This window comes from Pan paniscus, chromosome 16 (genome assembly GCF_029289425.2).
Source record: "Pan paniscus chromosome 16, NHGRI_mPanPan1-v2.0_pri, whole genome shotgun sequence".
Lineage (NCBI taxonomy): Eukaryota > Metazoa > Chordata > Mammalia > Primates > Hominidae > Pan > Pan paniscus.
This window is the reverse complement of record NC_073265.2, coordinates 30,848,248-30,864,820: the sequence shown is the minus strand read 5'-3', so window position 1 is coordinate 30,864,820 and position 16,573 is coordinate 30,848,248. Positions and strand designations below refer to the sequence as shown.

General features: G+C 45.3%; 1 protein-coding gene, 1 long non-coding RNA gene and 1 pseudogene across 4 annotated transcripts in view; 1 reads left to right on the top strand and 2 right to left on the bottom strand.

Annotated features, from left to right (window-relative positions):
* The window catches only part of MGA (MAX dimerization protein MGA), a 162,882-nt gene extending 158,317 nt beyond the window's left edge, over positions 1 to 4,565 (bottom strand). The window contains exon 1 of one of the 3 annotated variants that reach the window (XM_055098656.2): positions 1,925 to 4,565. The gene's annotated coding sequence lies outside the window, so the exon portion shown is untranslated. The remainder of the gene's footprint in view (positions 1 to 1,924) is intronic. The other 2 variants (XM_008952000.5, XM_055098657.2) reach the window with 2 other exon arrangements.
* Positions 2,305 to 14,160, top strand: LOC134729068 (uncharacterized). The gene is made up of 3 exons (XR_010109906.1): positions 2,305 to 2,425; positions 13,295 to 13,351; positions 13,543 to 14,160. It is a non-coding gene; the product is annotated as an uncharacterized LOC134729068 (long non-coding RNA).
* LOC112437350 (small nucleolar RNA U3) lies at positions 8,189 to 8,265 on the bottom strand (annotated as a pseudogene).
* Positions 14,161 to 16,573: the final 2,413 nt, after the last annotated feature.

Sequence of the window (16,573 nt, the reverse complement as noted above, 5' to 3'; positions counted from 1 at the left end):
GCCCGCCTCCGCCTCCCAAAGTGCTGGGATTACAGGCGTGAGCCACCACACCCGGCAATTTTATTTAAATTTTAAGGTAGAAATCCCATTTTTTCTCCAAACAGTTGATTGTTCCAATATAATTTTGGAACACCTTCCCTACTCATATAAAATACCATCTTTATAACACTAACCTTATATATTTCTAGATTATTCTTTTTCACTACTCTTGTGTTCCAGGGTTGCTACTTATATTTTGATTATCATAGCTTTATTTGTATATTCTCTAGTACAAGTCCTTTCCTCATTCTTCTCTTCCAAGAAGTTTCTTAATTTCTAGGTTTACTTTTTCAAATGAATTTTAAAACCATTTGGCAAATTTTCAAAAGGAAATCTGGTTGGAATCATGCAAAACTGCCAGCCATATCTCTCTGTTGCTATTTTCCTCAGTGGTAAAACGGAGATAACAGTACTTACCTCGTAGGTTTGTTATGAGAACTAAATGAATTAAATACAGTAGAAAGTATTTAGAACACCAAGCCAGAAAGATAACTATTATAATTACTCAAAAGTGACAGCTATTATGATTGCTCAATAAATGTTTTCCAGATGTGTTCGCACAAAATTCGAAGACTCTTTTTAAGATAAATCAAAAGGTATCATAAAACATAAGCAGTGGTATGGAAAACATACAATTTATACTTTTCTTCACCAACGGCTTGACCCGTCTTTGGTGAAATGAAGAGCTAGAACTGGGAGGAGAGACCAAGAAAAATACCAAAGGCTGGTGGGTACCAGGTCTCTAAAATTTTACAAAGATAGCCCACCAAGTGGAAACGAAGACTTCTAGGCCCTTCTAGTCAGCGTTATGGGACATCAACATTTCCCTTTTAAATACTATTTCCCCATCTCCGCAGTTATGACAATAGTAGTTACCTTTTGATTTCCTCCCAGAAAATACATAGGGATTAGATGTCTAAAAGACAATATTTTTCAAATGAGGTCGTGGGCCCCTATAAAGTATAAATGGGAATGATAGACAGACATGCCCAGAATATTATAACAAATTACCTCCACCAGGTTTCCCACATCATTGTAATGATTGAGAGGGGAGTGGCTGTAGGGTTTTTTTTGGGGGGGGGCGGCGGTTGTCTCATAATTTTTAAGAATTTGTTAAATTTTTTTTATCTGCATGAAATTGAGGTGAGGAAGTCAGAGGCCGTATGAGGGACCTTAAAAGGTGATCTCCTCTACCGAGCTGAATGAGAAATGGAAGCCGAGGGTGGCAAGATGAAACTAGCCAAAGGCCTGGACCCCAGGCCTCCAAATTCCCAGATCTCGGCTCATCCCAGTACACCACACAGCTTCTCACCGACGCTTGCCACGCTTCGATGTGGGAGGAGTAAAAACAGGCAATCCGACCGCAGCAAAGACGCTGGAAAACCACAGGCCGGCGCAGTCGAAGGCACGTGACCCGCCACGCCCCCCACCCTCCCCCTACCCCGCGCCAGCAGCACGCGCTGCCAACCTCGTCATGTGACCTTCACGCGGCCCCAGCACTCCCCCTGCTTGGCGACTCTTTCCAGCAGCCATTTTGCTGAGAACTTGTCGTCTGTGCTCACCGCGGAGCAGGACGCCACGAAAAGCCGCGGCCAGAATTTACAGGCCGCACACGCGCTTCGAAAGATCGCTCAGGCCGTCAGGGCCCGGTCGAACCTCAGTGAACACGTCGCACCCCGGGGCGCCGGGGAAATCTGTGGGTGCGCCTCGGCCTGAGATTGGCTGTGGCGTCCACGTGACGCCTCGGCGCCCCCCCCCCCCCGCCACCCTCTCCTTCCCCCCAACCCACAAAAACACCCAGACTCTTAACACTTCGCGCCAAGAACACGCCACCAGGCGCGTGGGGACGGGCGTAGCGCGTGGCAAGCAAGGCGCCTGCGCATACCTGCCGGGGCCGACCGCAACCGACCCACGCGCCGCTCCGCTCGCGGGTCCCGGAATCCTCGCGCTGCTGGACCACCCGGCTAGTCATTGGCTGCCAGTTCGGGTCACGTGCTGGTCGCAGGCCCGCCCCTACCCGCTAATCACCTGGCACCGAGCTCGAAGCGGCGCCGAGTCGTTCGCACGCGGAGAGGGAGGGTAGTTAGAGGGCCAGCCTTTTCTGCCGTTATGGATTTAAACCCATAAAGAGGAAACGAGAAACCAGAGGCTCAAAGCTAAGGAAGCTCGCACCTACCGGCTTAACTTCGCACGCCTCTCCAGGAGTCGGGAACCATCGCCCTTGGGCGCTCCCCGATGCACGCCGGGATACGCCTGGCGCCCCTCGGTGTGCTGCAGAGCATGCCGGGAAAGGCACCACTCCCGATCTCCTGGCGCTCACCTCCCGGGCGTTCCTTTCGTGTCCCCTTGAAAGCCCGGTCCTTGGGCTTGGAATGAGACGGTTTAGGTAATTATGGGAGTGTGGCGAGGTATACCAGGCACTTTCAGCCCCTCCTCTCCCACTTGTTTGATCTGTGTCGTCTTGGGGAAACCGTTTAACCTTTCTTCACGGAGCAAGCGTTTAGTGTGTGCCTGCTGAGTGACTTTGTAAAGATTCAGGAAAAAAAAAAAAAAAAAAAAACAGCAAGGGTATTTGCCTGCAAATGAACTGCAGCCCTTCCCTGGCCAGTGAAAAAGAATGCTAATTTAAATGCAACTTACCAGGAGCCCCACTTGAGAGTGGAAATGGCACTTAGAATTTCCCTTGGGATAGAAGATGAGACCTTTCTTGCTAAACTTATTGCTACTGTTGGGGAAAGTAGGGGTGGTAAGAGCAAGAGGCGTTTTAAAGGAGGCGGGGACATGTCTATCACAGTTGCTGGTTCCACCTCGTACGAAATATGGTATATTGGAAACGAGAAAAAAAAAAAAAAAAACACCGTCTCCTAACTCAGAAAAAGTGGTCATGCATCAGAACCAATTAACTTTGTAACATATTCACAAACTGCCCTTCAGGCCAAAACCTAATGAAATCCCCACTTAAAACAATTCACACCTTTTCTGCTTTGAACTCCATTCTTCAGCTTTGCCGGATTTTAGAACGATTTCATCAATTCTTAAAGAGATGATTAAGCTTGAAGAACTTGACTAGCGTTGGTCAAGCTCAAGAGCTCTTATTTATAGATTAAAAATTAAATGTATTCATTTATAATGTGGTTATCAAGCCAAAATATAGTTTGGGGCACCCTTTTCTAATTTCAAGGTACTCCATAAGCCTAATTATCAGAAAATTATTCCCTGACTAGAAAATCAAAAGAAAGGGTATTAGATGATCATACGTAATAAAAAGCATTAAATTGTAAGCATATGATGTTACACTTGAAGTTTATAAAACATTCCAATATTCTTCATTATATATAATCCTTACAACAACTCAGAGAAAAGTGCTATACTAGTAGTATCATTTTCTGAGTCAGTCTTGAGTGGGAATCTGGAAAAATATATCTTAACACGTTCTTCAGGTAATTGTTATGCACAACTGGGTTTGGGACCTATTGGCTATAGTGGAAAGAACCCAAGGTTTGAAGTCAGACAGATCCATGTCAACTTGCAGCTCTTTTTCTTCCTGCACTCTGATTGTGATGAACAGGTTTTTGAACTTTTTTTTTTTTTTTTTTTTTTTTTTTTTTGAGACCGAGTCTCTGTTGCCCAGGCTAGATTACAAAGGCGTGATCTCAGCTCACTGCAACCTCCATCTCCCGGGTTCAGGCGATTCTGGTGTCTCATCCTCCTGAGTAGCTGGGATTATAGGCGCCTGCTACCATGCCTGGCAATTTTTGTATTTTTAGTAGAGATGGGGTTTCATTCACCATATTGGCCAGGATGGTCTCAAACTTCCGACCTCAGGTGATCTGCCTGCCTAGGCTTCCCAAAATGCTGGGATTACTGGCGTGAGCCACCACGCCTGCCCGTTTTTGAACTTTTTGATTTTCAGTTCCTTTGACTGCAAATTGAGGCCAGTTTGGATTGTCTTTGTTTTTTTGTTTTTTTGTTTGTTTGTTTGCTTTTTAGACAGAGTCTCACTCTCTTGCCCAGGCTGGAGTGCAATGGTGCAATCTCGTCTCACTGCAACCTCCGCCTCCTGGGTTCAAACAATTCTCCTGCCTCAGCCTCCTGAGTAGCTGGGATTACAGGCGCACACCACGTCACCTGGCTAATTTTTGTTATTTTTAGTAGAGACAGGGTTTCACCATGTTGGCCAGGCTGGTCTCAAACTCCTGACCTCATGATCCGCCCGCCTCGGCCTCCCAAACTGCTGGGATTACAAGCGTGAGCCACTGTACCTGGCTTGTGTGTGTGTGTGTGTGTGTGTGTGTGTGTGTGTTTTGAGATGGAGTTTCACTCTGGTTGCCCAGGCTGGAGTGCAATGGCGCAGTCACGGCTCACTGCAACCTCCGACTCCCGGGTTCAAGGGATTCTCCTTTGTCAGCTTCCCAAGTAGTTGGGATTACAGGCATGAGCTACCACGCCCAGCCTGGATTGTCTTTGGATTGTCATAATGATTCTCAGATCAAAATATTTAGAACACCTGTCATAATCCCTGATAAATATGATGAACTCTATGAATGTGAGTGCTCGTTAGTGGTAAGGTTGCATTCAAACTAGCACCCTGTACTCTGTGCAATACAGCACATTGTTGAATCTTTTTTCTCCACTATTCTGTTTCTCCCCTAGACAGTGCTAGAGGAACACTAACAGATTTGTGTACCACAGATCTTTTTTGGAATCCTTGGTGACTACTGCCCATCTGTTGGTATATATATTTACATTGTCTCCCACCTTCATTTCATTTTTTTTCTTAACATGTTAAAATGCTGAGCTGTAGACATTATTGCAGTAAAATAATGCTGATAGACAATTAGAGAGGGCACCTGTGCCTGAACTTCAAGGAGACTAAAAATTTTTATATGAATATCTCAAAGTAAAGACACCTCAAAACTCGCTCTTCACTTATATAACAATATTTCAGATGCTGTCTTCCTGGCCTCCTTCCAGTGGTTCCATAGAACCTCTACTAGCTTCATCATTTACCCTTAAAAAAGGGAGGGATTCGCTTAGGCAGAACTTCCCATAGACATCTGAAACTCAGCATTTCCAAAGCCAAGCTAATTATCCGTCCCTTCACCACTACACACAAGTACTACAGCATTCCTCTACATGGGCAGTATCACCGCCATTCCAGTAACTTTGCCAGGCTACAAAACCTGTGTGAACCCGGGAGGTGGACCTTGCAGTGAGCTGAGATGGTGCCACTGCACTCCAGCCTGGGCGACAGAGCGAGACTCCATCTCAAAATAAATAAATAAATAAATAAAATAAAAATTAAAAAATCTGTGTATGGTGTGAGGTAGGGGTTGAGATTCATTTATTTCATAATGATGTCAAGTTGATCCAACACTATTTGTTGAACATTATTTTCCCTCTTTGAAGTACCTTGACATCTGTATTAGTTGTCTGTTACTGTATAACAAATTACCTCTAAAATTTAGCAGCTTAAAACAACAAATACTTATTACCTCATTGTTTTTGTGGTTAAGGAATCTGGGCACAGCATACCAGGGTGCCAGTGGCTCAGAGTGTCTCAAGAGGTTCCAGTCAAGCTGTTGGCCAGGGTTGTAGTCTCAACTGAAGGCTTGACTCAACGTGAGGGGAGTCTGCTTCCAAGCTCCTTTGTGCTTCTTGGCAGGCCTTGGTTCCCTGCCCCATAGGCCTCTCCACAGGCCTACCTCACAACATGGCAGCTAGCTTTACTGATAGTAAACAATCCAAGAGAGATACAGTTACCCCAAAATGTAAGCCATAGTCTCTTTTAAACCTAAGTCTAGTAGTGACATCCTCTGACACCTATCAGCCCACACTCAAGAGAGATTACATATGGATGTGAATACCTGGAGGTAGGAATCATGATATTCAATGCCATGTAATCTCTATTGAGTGTGACCTGATAGATTAGGGTCCATCATTAGAGGCTGGTCCATCATAACACCTTTGTCAAAAATCAATTGTCTATATATGTTTGGGTCTATTTCTAGGTTGTATTCTGTTCAACTGACCTAATTTGTCCATTTACTACTGCTATGCTGCCTTGATTTCTGTAACTATAATATGTCTTGAGGTCGGTAGTATAGGTCCTTCAACTTATCTTTTTCAAAACTGTTTTGGCTATTCCAGGCTGCAATGCAGTGGCATGAACATGGCTCACTGCAGCCTGGACCTTGCAGGCTGAAGGAATCCTTCCACCTCAGCCTCCCAAGTAGCTAGGGTTATGCACCACCACACCTGGCTAATTTTTGAAGTTTTTTTATGGAGACAGGAGTCTCACCATGTTGCCCAGGCTAGTCTCAAACTCCTAGGCTCAAGCAATCCTCCTGCCTTGACCTTCTAAATTGCTGAGATTACAGGCGTGAGCCACTGCACTTGGCCCTTGCATTTTCATATAAATTTTAGAATTGGCTCATCAACTTCTATGAAAATTAGGATTTTTAGTGGAATGGCATTGGATCTATAGATCAATTCATGAATAATTAATATTTTAATATTGAGATTTCTGAGTCATTAACATGTAGTCACAATACATATATCTAACAAAGGACAAAAATCCACAATATATTAAGAACCCTGTAATAGGCCAGGTGCGGTGGCTCACACCTGTAATTCCAGCAATTTGGGAGGCCGAGGCAGGTGGTCACTTGAGGTCAGGAGTTCGAGACCAGCCTGGCCAACATGGTGAAATCCCCTCTCTACTAAAAATACAGGAAAATGGCCAGGTGCAGTGGCTCACGCCTATAATCCCAGCACTTTGGGAGGCCGAGGCAGGTGGATCTCCTGAGGTCAGGAGTTCAAGACCAGTCTGGCCAACCTGGTGAAACCCGGTCTCTACTAAAAATACAAAAATTAGCTGGGCATGTTGGCAAGCACCTGTATTCCCAGCTACTCTGGAGGCTGAGGCAGGAGAATCTCTTGAACCCGGGAGGTGGAGGTTGCAGTGAGCCAAGATTGCGCCATTGCACTCCAGCCTGGGGGACAAGAGTGAGACTTCCTCTAAAAAAAAAAAAAAACAACAACAAGAAAAACTAGCCAGGCGTGGTGGCAGGAGCCTATAATCCCAGTTACAAGGGAGGCTGAGCAGGAGAATCACTCAAACCCGGGAGGCAGAGGTTGCAATGATCTGAGATCATGCCACTGCACTCCAGCCTGGGCGACAGTGAGACTCTGTCTTAAAAAAAAATAAAAATAAAAAACCCTGTAATAATAATAAAACAAAAATCCAATTTTTTTTTTTTTTTTTTTTTTGGAGACAGGGTTTCACTCTGTCACCCAGGCTGGAGGGCAGTTGCAAGATCACAGCTGCTTAGCTCACTGCGGCCTCAACCTCCTGGGCTCAAGTAATCCTCCCACCTCAGCCTCCCACTTACTAGGGAGTAAGTGGGACTACAGGCATGCAGCACCACCCCGGCTAATTTTTTGTATTTTTTGTAGAGATGAGGTTTGGCCATGTTGCCCAGGCTGACCAATATATTTTTCTCATTTTTTTTTTCTTTTTTTCAGACAGATTCTTGCTCTGTCACCCAGGCTGGAGTGCAGTGGCACAATCTCGGCTTACTGCAACCTCTGCTTCCCAGATTCAAGCGATTCTCCTGCCTCAGCCTCCCTAGTAGCTGGGATTACAGGCTCCTGCTACCACGCCTGGCTAATTTTTGTATTTTTAGTAGAGACAGGGGTTTCACCTTGTTGGTCAGGCTGGTCTCGAACTCCTGCCTTCAGGGTGATCCACCTGTCTCTGCCTCCCAAAGTTCTGAGATTATAGGCATGAGCCACCACACCCAGCCCACAGGCCTTTTTTTCTTTTTCTTTTTCTTTTTCTTTTTTTTTTTCAGATGGAGTCTCGCTCTGTCACCCATGCTGGAGTGCAGTGATGCGATCTCAGCTCACTGCAACCTCCGCCTCCTGGGTTCAAGAGATTCTCCTGCCTCAGCCTCCTGAGTAGCTGGGACTACAGGCGTGTGCCACTCCACCTGGCTAATTTTTTGTATTTTTAGTAGAGACAGGGTTTCACCATGTTAGCCAGGATGGTTTCGATCTCCTGACCTGATGATCCACCTGCCTCGGCCTCCCAAAGTTCTGGGATTACAGGCATGAGTCACTGCGCCTGGCCCCCTTTTTTCCTTATTATATATTTTGCTCTACGCATTCAGAGAAACTTCTCTAGTAACAAACTATAGAAATGATTCCTGAAAGTGTAGTCTTGGCCAATATATATATATTTTTTAAAGAATTCAATTGGCTTTATTGCAGTTTTGTTTTTTGGGTTTTTTGGTTTTTTTGTTTTTTTTTTGAGAGACGGAATTTCGTTCTTGTTGCCCAGGCGGGAGTGCAATGGCACGATCTCGGCTCACCGCAACCTCCACTTCCCAGGTTCAAGCGATTCTCCTGCTTCAGCCTCCCTAGTAGCTGGGATTACAGGCATGTGCCATCACACCAGGCTAATTCTATATTTTTAGTAGAGACAGGGTTTCTCCATGTTGGTCAGGCTGGTCTCGAACTCCTGATCTCAGGTGATCCACCCGCTTCGGCCTCCCAAAGTGCTGGGATTACAGGCATGAGCCACCATGCCCAGCCTGTTGCAGTTCTAGAATCAGGCAATAATTCATTCCATAAAACAGAAAGTGTTCAATGGCCAATATTTTTTAAATGAGTAAACGAACTGACATTTTACCAAAGAAAATCTACAAATGGTCAATAAACATATGAAACATGCATAACACTACCAGTTATTAGGGAAATACAAATTAAAACCACAAAGAGATACCAGTTCACATCCTCTACAATGTCTAAAATTAACAAGACTGACAAGGTCAGACGTGGTGGCTCATGCCTATAATTCCAGCACTTTGGGAGGCCAATGCGGACAAATCACCTGAGGTCAGGAGGTTGAGACCAACCTGGCCAACATGGTAAAAACCCGTCTCTACTAAAAATACAAAAGTTAGCCAGGTGTGGTGGTGGGCACCTATAATCCCAGCTACAGAGGCTGAGGCAGGAGAATCACTTGAACCCAGGAGGCGGAGGTTGCAGTGAGCCAAGATTGCACCATTGCACTCCAGCCTGGGCAACAAGAGCAAGACTCCATCTCAAAAATAAATAAATAAATAATAAAAAGACTGACAATAACAAGTGTTGGCTAGGATTTGTAGCAACTAAAACTCTCATACATTGCTGCTGGGAGTATAAACTGCTACAATTCGGCCTAGGCAACATAGTGAGACCCCATCTCTACAAAAAAATTTAAAAATTAGCCAGGAGTGGTGGTGTGCACCTGTGATCCCAGCTACTTGGGAGGCTGAAGTCGAAGGATCTCTTGAGCCTAGGAGATTCAGGCTGCAGTGAGGTAGGATTGCACTGCTTTACTTCATCCTAGACAACAGAGTGAAAGCCCATCTCTATTAAAAAATCGTACAATTGGTCAGACGCAGTGACTCACACCTGTAATCCCAGCACTTTGGGAGGGTGAGGCGGGTGGATCACCAGAGGTCAGGAGTTCGAGACCAGCCTGGTCAACATGGCGAAACCTCGTCTCTACTAAAAAATACAAAAATTAGCCAGGCGTGATGGCAGGTGCCTATAATCCCAGCTACTCAGGAGGCTGAGGCAGGAGAATCACTTGCACCCGGGGGAAAGAGGTTGCAGTGAGCCAAGATCACGCCACTTTATTCCAGCCTGGATGAAAAGCAAAACTCCGTCAAAAAAAAAAAAAAAAAGGGTACAACCCTTTGGAAAACAGCTTGACAATTGTTTATAAATTTAACATATACTTACTCTATCACCTAGCAATTTAACTCCTAGGTATTTACTCAAGAGAAATGAAAACATATATCCACAAAAAACTTTGTGTCTTTCTTTGAGACAGAGTCTCACTCTGTTGCCCAGGCTGGAATGCGGTAGCGTGATCACAGCTCATTGCACTCTCAACTTCCAGGATCAAGCAATCCTCCAGCCTCAGCCTCCCAAGTAGCTGTGACTACAGGTGTGCGCCACCACATCCAGCTAAAATTTCTTTTATTTTTAGTAGAGACAAGGTATTGCTATGTTGCTCAGACTGGTCTGGAACTCCTGAGCTCAAACAATACACCCACCTCGGCCTCCCAAAATGCTAGGATTACAGGCCTGGGCCACTGTGCCCAGCACACAAAAAACTATTGTATTAAAAATTTTATAACAGCTTTATTCATAATAACCAAAAACTAGAAACAACTCAAATGTCCATCAACAGATAAATAAGTAAACAAATTGATTATCAATGGACTATATTCAGCAATAAAAAAAAGAATGGAGTTCTGGAGTTTGTCAATAAAAAGGAATGAACTGCTGATATATCAACAATATAGTTGAATGGCTGGGTGCAGTGGCTCAGGCCTGTAATCCCAACACTTTGGGAGGCTGAGGTGGAAGTATCACTTGAGCCCAGGAGTTCAAGACCAACCTGGGCAACATAGTGAAACCCCCCAACCATCTCTATTAAAAAAAAAAAAAAAAAAAGGAAAAAACAATATAGATGAATCTCAAAACACATAATAAGCAAAAAAAGCCAGACATATATTAATACACAGTGTATGATTCCATTCTGTAGGACATTCTAGAACAGACAAAATTAATCTATGATGTGGTGGAATAAAGATGGCCCATCTTTGTCACTCTCCCCACTGAAAAGTGGAATTTATTTTTCCATCCCCTTGAATTTCTTCTAGGCTCATGCTTGCTTTGGTCAGTGGAATACAGCTGAAGTGATGTTGTACCAGTTTTGCGTCTGGTCTTTACAAACACTGGTAGCTTCAACTTTCTCCTTCTTGGTACCCACCCACCATGTTGTAAGGAAACCCAAACAGCCACATGGAAGACAGTTCTAGTTGAGCTCCCAGCCCAGAGCCTATCCCAACTCTCCAGCCATGTAAGTGAAGTGAATTCTCCAGCCCCAGTCAAGCTACCCCAGGTGACCCACAAAGCAGACAAATTGATTCCACTAAACCATGACAAAATTGCAAAATCATGAGCAAATAAATGATTTTTATTCTTTTTTTTTTTTTTTTTTTTGAGACAGAGTCTCGCGCCGCCCAGGCTAGAGTGCAATGGCGCGATCTCAGCTCACTGCAACCTCCACCTCTTGGGTTCAAATGATTGTCCTCCCTCAGCCTCCCGAGTAGCTGGGATTACAGGTGCCTGCCACCACGCCCAGCTAATTTTTGTATTTTTAGTAGAGACAGGGTTTCGCCACGTTGGCCAGGCTGGTCTTGAACTCCTGATCTCGTGTTCCACCCACCTCGGCCTCCCAAAGTGCTGGGATCATAGGCATGAGCAAACGCGCCCAGCCAATGATTTTTATTCTTTTAAGCCACTGGGTTTTGGGGTGACAAAACAATCTACAGATACAACAATCTATAACCAAAACATACGGGAGTAGAAATCACAACAATATATTACCTGTGGGAAGAGTTAGAATCAACGACAAAGGGGCACAAGAGGACTTAGAGGTGACAGAAATGTTCTGTATCAGCTAGGCACAGTGGCTCACACCTGTAATCCCAGCATTTTGGGAGGCTGAGGCTGGAGGATCACATAAGCCCAGGGGTCTGAGACCAGACTGGATGACATAGTGAGACCTCATCTCTGCAAAAAATAAAATTAGCTGGGTGTGGCGGCACACACCTGTAGTCCCAGCTACTGGGGAGGCTAAGGTGGGAGGATAACTTGAATCCAGGAGGTTGAGGCTACAGTGAGCTGAGAGCATACCACTGCACCCCAGCCTGGGCAACACAGTTAGACCCTGTCTCAAAAAAAAAAAAAAAGTTATCTATCTTGATTAGGGTAATGGTTATACAAATGTATGCATTTATCAAAACTCTGAACTGTATACTTAAAATCTATATATTATATTGTATGTAAATTATGCCTTAATGAAGTTGATTTTTTAAAAAAGGCCAGGCGCGCGCGGTTGCTCACACCTGTAATCCCAGCACTTTGGGAGGCGAGGCGGTTGGATCATGAGGTCAGGAGATTGAGACCATCTGGCTAACACGATGAAACCCCGTGTCTACTAAAAATACAAAAAAAATTAGCCGGGCATGGTGGCGGGCGCCTGTAGTCCCAGCTACTCGGAGGCTGAGGCAGGAGAATGGTGTGAACCCGGGAGGCGGAGCTGGCAGTGAGCCGAGATCGCGCCACTGCACTCCAGCCTGGAGGACAGAGCGAGACTCCGTCTCAAAAAAAAAAAAAAAGGCCAGGCGCGGTGGCTCACGCCTGTAATCCCAACACTTTGGGAGGCCGAGGCGAGCGGATCACGAGGTCAGGAATTCAAGACACATCTGGTCAACATAGTGAAACCCCGTCTCTACTAAAAATACAAAAAATTAGCCGGGTGTGGTGGTGTGCGCCTGTAATCTCAGCTACTCGGGAGCCTGAGTCAGGAGAATCGTGTGAACCGGGAAGGCGGAGGTCGCAGTGAGCAGTGAGATCGCGCCTTTGCACTCCAGCCCGGGGCGACAGTGCGAGACTCTGTCTCAAAAAAACAAATTAATCAACCAACCTTTGGTGACTCTCCATTAGCTAGAGAATAAAAAGTAACCTCCATAGCTTCTTAGGAGACTCTTCACAAACACAAAGTCACCCCAGCCTGAATTCCCAAGATATTTCCTTTTTTTTTTTTTTTTTTTTGAGACAGAGTCTCGCTTCGTCTCCCAGGCTGGAGTACAGTGGCGCGAACTCGGCTCACTGCAAACTCTGCCTCCCAGGTTCAAGCAATTCTCTGCCTCAGCCTCCCGAGTGGCTGGGATTACAGGTGCCCGCCACCACGCCCAGCTAATTTTGGTATTTTTAGTAGAGACAGTATTTCACCATCTTGGTCAGGCTGGTTTTGAACTCCTTACCTCGTGATCCACCCACCTGGGCCTCCCAAAGTGCTGGGATTACAGGCGAGAGCCACCGCGCCCAGCCAATATTCCCTTCTTTACGCTAAAACTAAACAAAATGATTTGAAGTTCCACATGGGCCCCGGCTTCTTGAGGTTGTTCTGTCTTCTTGGAATGTCACTCCTTGCGATCTCAGGCTGCTAAAAAGTCCTAGGCATCCTGTGACACCCACCTCTACCCACCCCTGTCCTGAGAGAATCTTAGTCACCACCTCCTCTGGCTTGCAGAACACTTTGTGAATACTTTTATTATACTTAGCAAGCATTGTATTGTATTGTATTGTAAGTTTTTGTTTACATGCTTCTCTCTTTCACTAGACCCTGACTTCCTTCAGCAAAGAGACAGCTTCTGATTCATGTTCGTCTCACCATAATGTAAGTACCTGGCAAGTAACAGATGCTCGGTAAATGGTGAATGGATTACAGCACATTAGTCAGGGTCTCCTTTTGCTTCTCTCGTTACTTTACTGCTAAGTATTCTCCAGCCCTCTGTTGTATGGCTGTGTCCTAGGTCGCCATCCTCTGCCATTTCCTTTTCTTTTTCTGTTTCTCTTTCACTCCTGTAGCAGTCCTTGAAGGCTCACCTATCCTCGTGGCTGCAGCCATTTCCCTCTCTGCAGATACTTCCAAAAGTTACACTAGATGTTAACTGAGCACTAAGGACACTACGTGAAAGGCTGGAGTACAAACATCCAAAGGACCGAAGAATTTGAAGAGCACTGAATGTGGGAGATAGGACAGAGGAAAGGAGTCAAATGTCTCCAAGAAACAAAGCCTGTGTGCCCTGGAGAATGAAGAAGCATCATCAAATCGGGGAGACTGAAGGAGGAATCGGTTTTCAGAGAAAAACAATTTATATTGTCTTAGCTGTGTTAGGTGGCATACTATTACATTCAAGTGAAGCTGTGTAATAGACAGAGATGACAAATTTTATTCATTTATGAATGCCCCCAAAATATATATATAGTTTTTGCCCTCATGTCTCTTATTGGGATGACAGACATAAATCAAAGAATTTCATAAATAAATATTAAAATACAATTTGTGATAAATGCTACAAAGTGGTACATATTCATATGGAAGCATAAAGAGAACTGACCCGCTTGAGGAAGCTGGCAGTGAGAGCTGAAGGTAAGAGCAAGAGTTGACTAGGAGACAAGATGGGGAAAGTTCTAGGCAGAAGGAACAGCATGTTCCAAAGCCAACAGCATAGAGACAGAAAGTAGATTAGTGAGTGCCAGGGGGTGGTGGGGAGCAGAGAAGAAGAAGGGGTGTCTGCTCTTGGGTATGGAGTTTCTCTTTGAGGCAATGAAAATGCTCTGGAATGAGATAGTGGTAACAGTTGCACAACTTTGTGAACATACTAAAATCCACCGAATTGCATACTTTAAAGGGGTAAATTGTGTGGTAAGCGAATTATATTTCAATTTTTAGAGATAAAGATAAATGCAAGTTAACAATAACCAGGAAAAAAAAAATCATGCCACAGCACCTTCAGTAAACTAAAAGAAGGCCAGTGTGGGCCAGGTGTGGTGGCTCACACCTGTAATCCCAACACTTCGGGAGGCCAAGGTAGGTGGATCACTTGAGGTAAGAAGTTTGAGACCAGCCTGGCCAACATGGCAAAACCCCATCTCTACTAAAAGTACAAAAATTAGCCGGTGTGGTGGCAGGCACCTGTAATCCCAGCTACTCAGCAAGCTGAGGCAGGATAATTACTTGAACCCAGGAGGCAGAGATTGCAGTGAGCCAAGATCACACCACTGCCCACCAGCCTGGGCGACAAAAGCGAGACTCTGTCTCAAAAAAAGAAAAGAAAACAAAACAAAACAAAAAGTCTAGTGTGGCCAAAACAAGTGGGAGCAAGCATGATGTATGATGAAGCTGAGGAAGTGAGAACAAAGAATGATGAAGGACAAGGCCAGGCACGGTGGCTCACGCCTATAATCCTAGCAATTTGAGAGGCCAAGGCAGGCAGATCACCTAAGGTCAGGAGTTCAAGACCAGCCTGGCCAACATGGGGAAACCCTGGCTCTACTAAAAATACAAAAACTAGCTGGACGCAGTGGTGCATGCCTATAGTCCCAGCTACTTGGGAGGCTGAGGCAAGAGAATCTCTTGAGCCCAGGAGGCAGAGGTTGCGGTGAGCCGAGTTCGCGCCACTGCACTCCAGCCTGGGCAACAAAGCAAGACTCTTATCTCAAGAAAAAAAAAAATTAGACGAGGTGGTGGCAGGTGCCTGTAATCCCAGCTACTTGGGAGGCTGAGGCAGGAGACACTTGAACTCAGGAGGCGGAGGTTGCAGTGAGCTGAGATCACACCACTGCACTCCAGGCTGGGCAACAGAGCGACTCTGTCTTAAAAGAAAAAAAAAGAAAGATGAAGGATGAGTGTTCAGGAGACATTTAGAGATATAATAAGGCGTGAGAAAAAGATCAAAGAGTATGAGTATAGAAATAAATCAGGGCCAGGAGTGGTGGCTCATGCCTGTAATCCCAGCACTTTGGGAGGCCAAGGCGGGCGGATCATGAGGTCAAGAGTCCGAGACCAGCCTGGCCAACATGGTGAAACCTCATCTCTACTAAGAATACAAAAATTAGCTGGACATGGTGGTGTGTGCCTGTAACCTCAGCTGCTCAGGAGGCTGAGACAGGTGAATTGCTTGAACCCAGGAGGTGGAGGTTGCAGTGAGCCAAGATCATGCCACTGCACTCCAGCCTGGGCAACACAGCAAGACTCCATCTCAAAAAAAGAAAGAAAGAAATCAAAAGGTTGGCCATCAAACCTGTCTCCATTCCCACAGCTGAGGAGTGGAAAGAAAGAAATGGAGCCTCTAGAGGCATTAGACAAAGAGGCCACAGGAGAGGAGAAGCAGCAGCACAGCAGACTTGCATACAGGCCAAGAGAGGAGAGAATTTCTCATAGCAGATGATGGTCAGCAATATTGATCACAGCAAAGAGGCTAAGGAGAACAGAAATCAAGAAAAGTCCTTTGGAGCCATGTGCAGTGATGTGCATCTATAGTCCCAGCTACTGGGGAGACTGAGGCAGGAGGATTGCTTGAGCCCAGGAGTTGGAGGCTGCAGTGAGCTGTAATTGTGGCTGTCAATAGCCACTGTACTCCAGCCTGGGCAATAAAGCAAGACCACATCTCTTAAACATTTTTTTAAGTTCTTTGAATTTAGAGCTGGATGACCATAGGCACAGCTATGTGAGAGTGGGGTGTTGCAGGAAAGAGCCAGATGGCAGAGGAATAATGAGAGAATGAGTCATGAAGACATGGAGGCACACAGTATTTGGCAGTAAAAGGAGGAGGAAAAAATGGGACAGTAGCTTAAAGAGAGTGAGGTCATATAGAGGCCTTTTCCAAATGGGAGAGACCTGAATGCGTGTGAGATGAAAACAAGGAGACAGGACAAAGGAACCAATTTAAAATGTGAAGGAGAAAATAAATCATGCAATAAGTTCCCTTAAGGAGACAGGAGAAGATAGAATCAAGACACAGGTGGAAAGTGCCAATTTAGGAAATGACAGTTGGCTGGGCTCAGTGGCTCATGCCTATAATCCTAGCACTTTGGGAGGCCGAGGCGGGTGGAT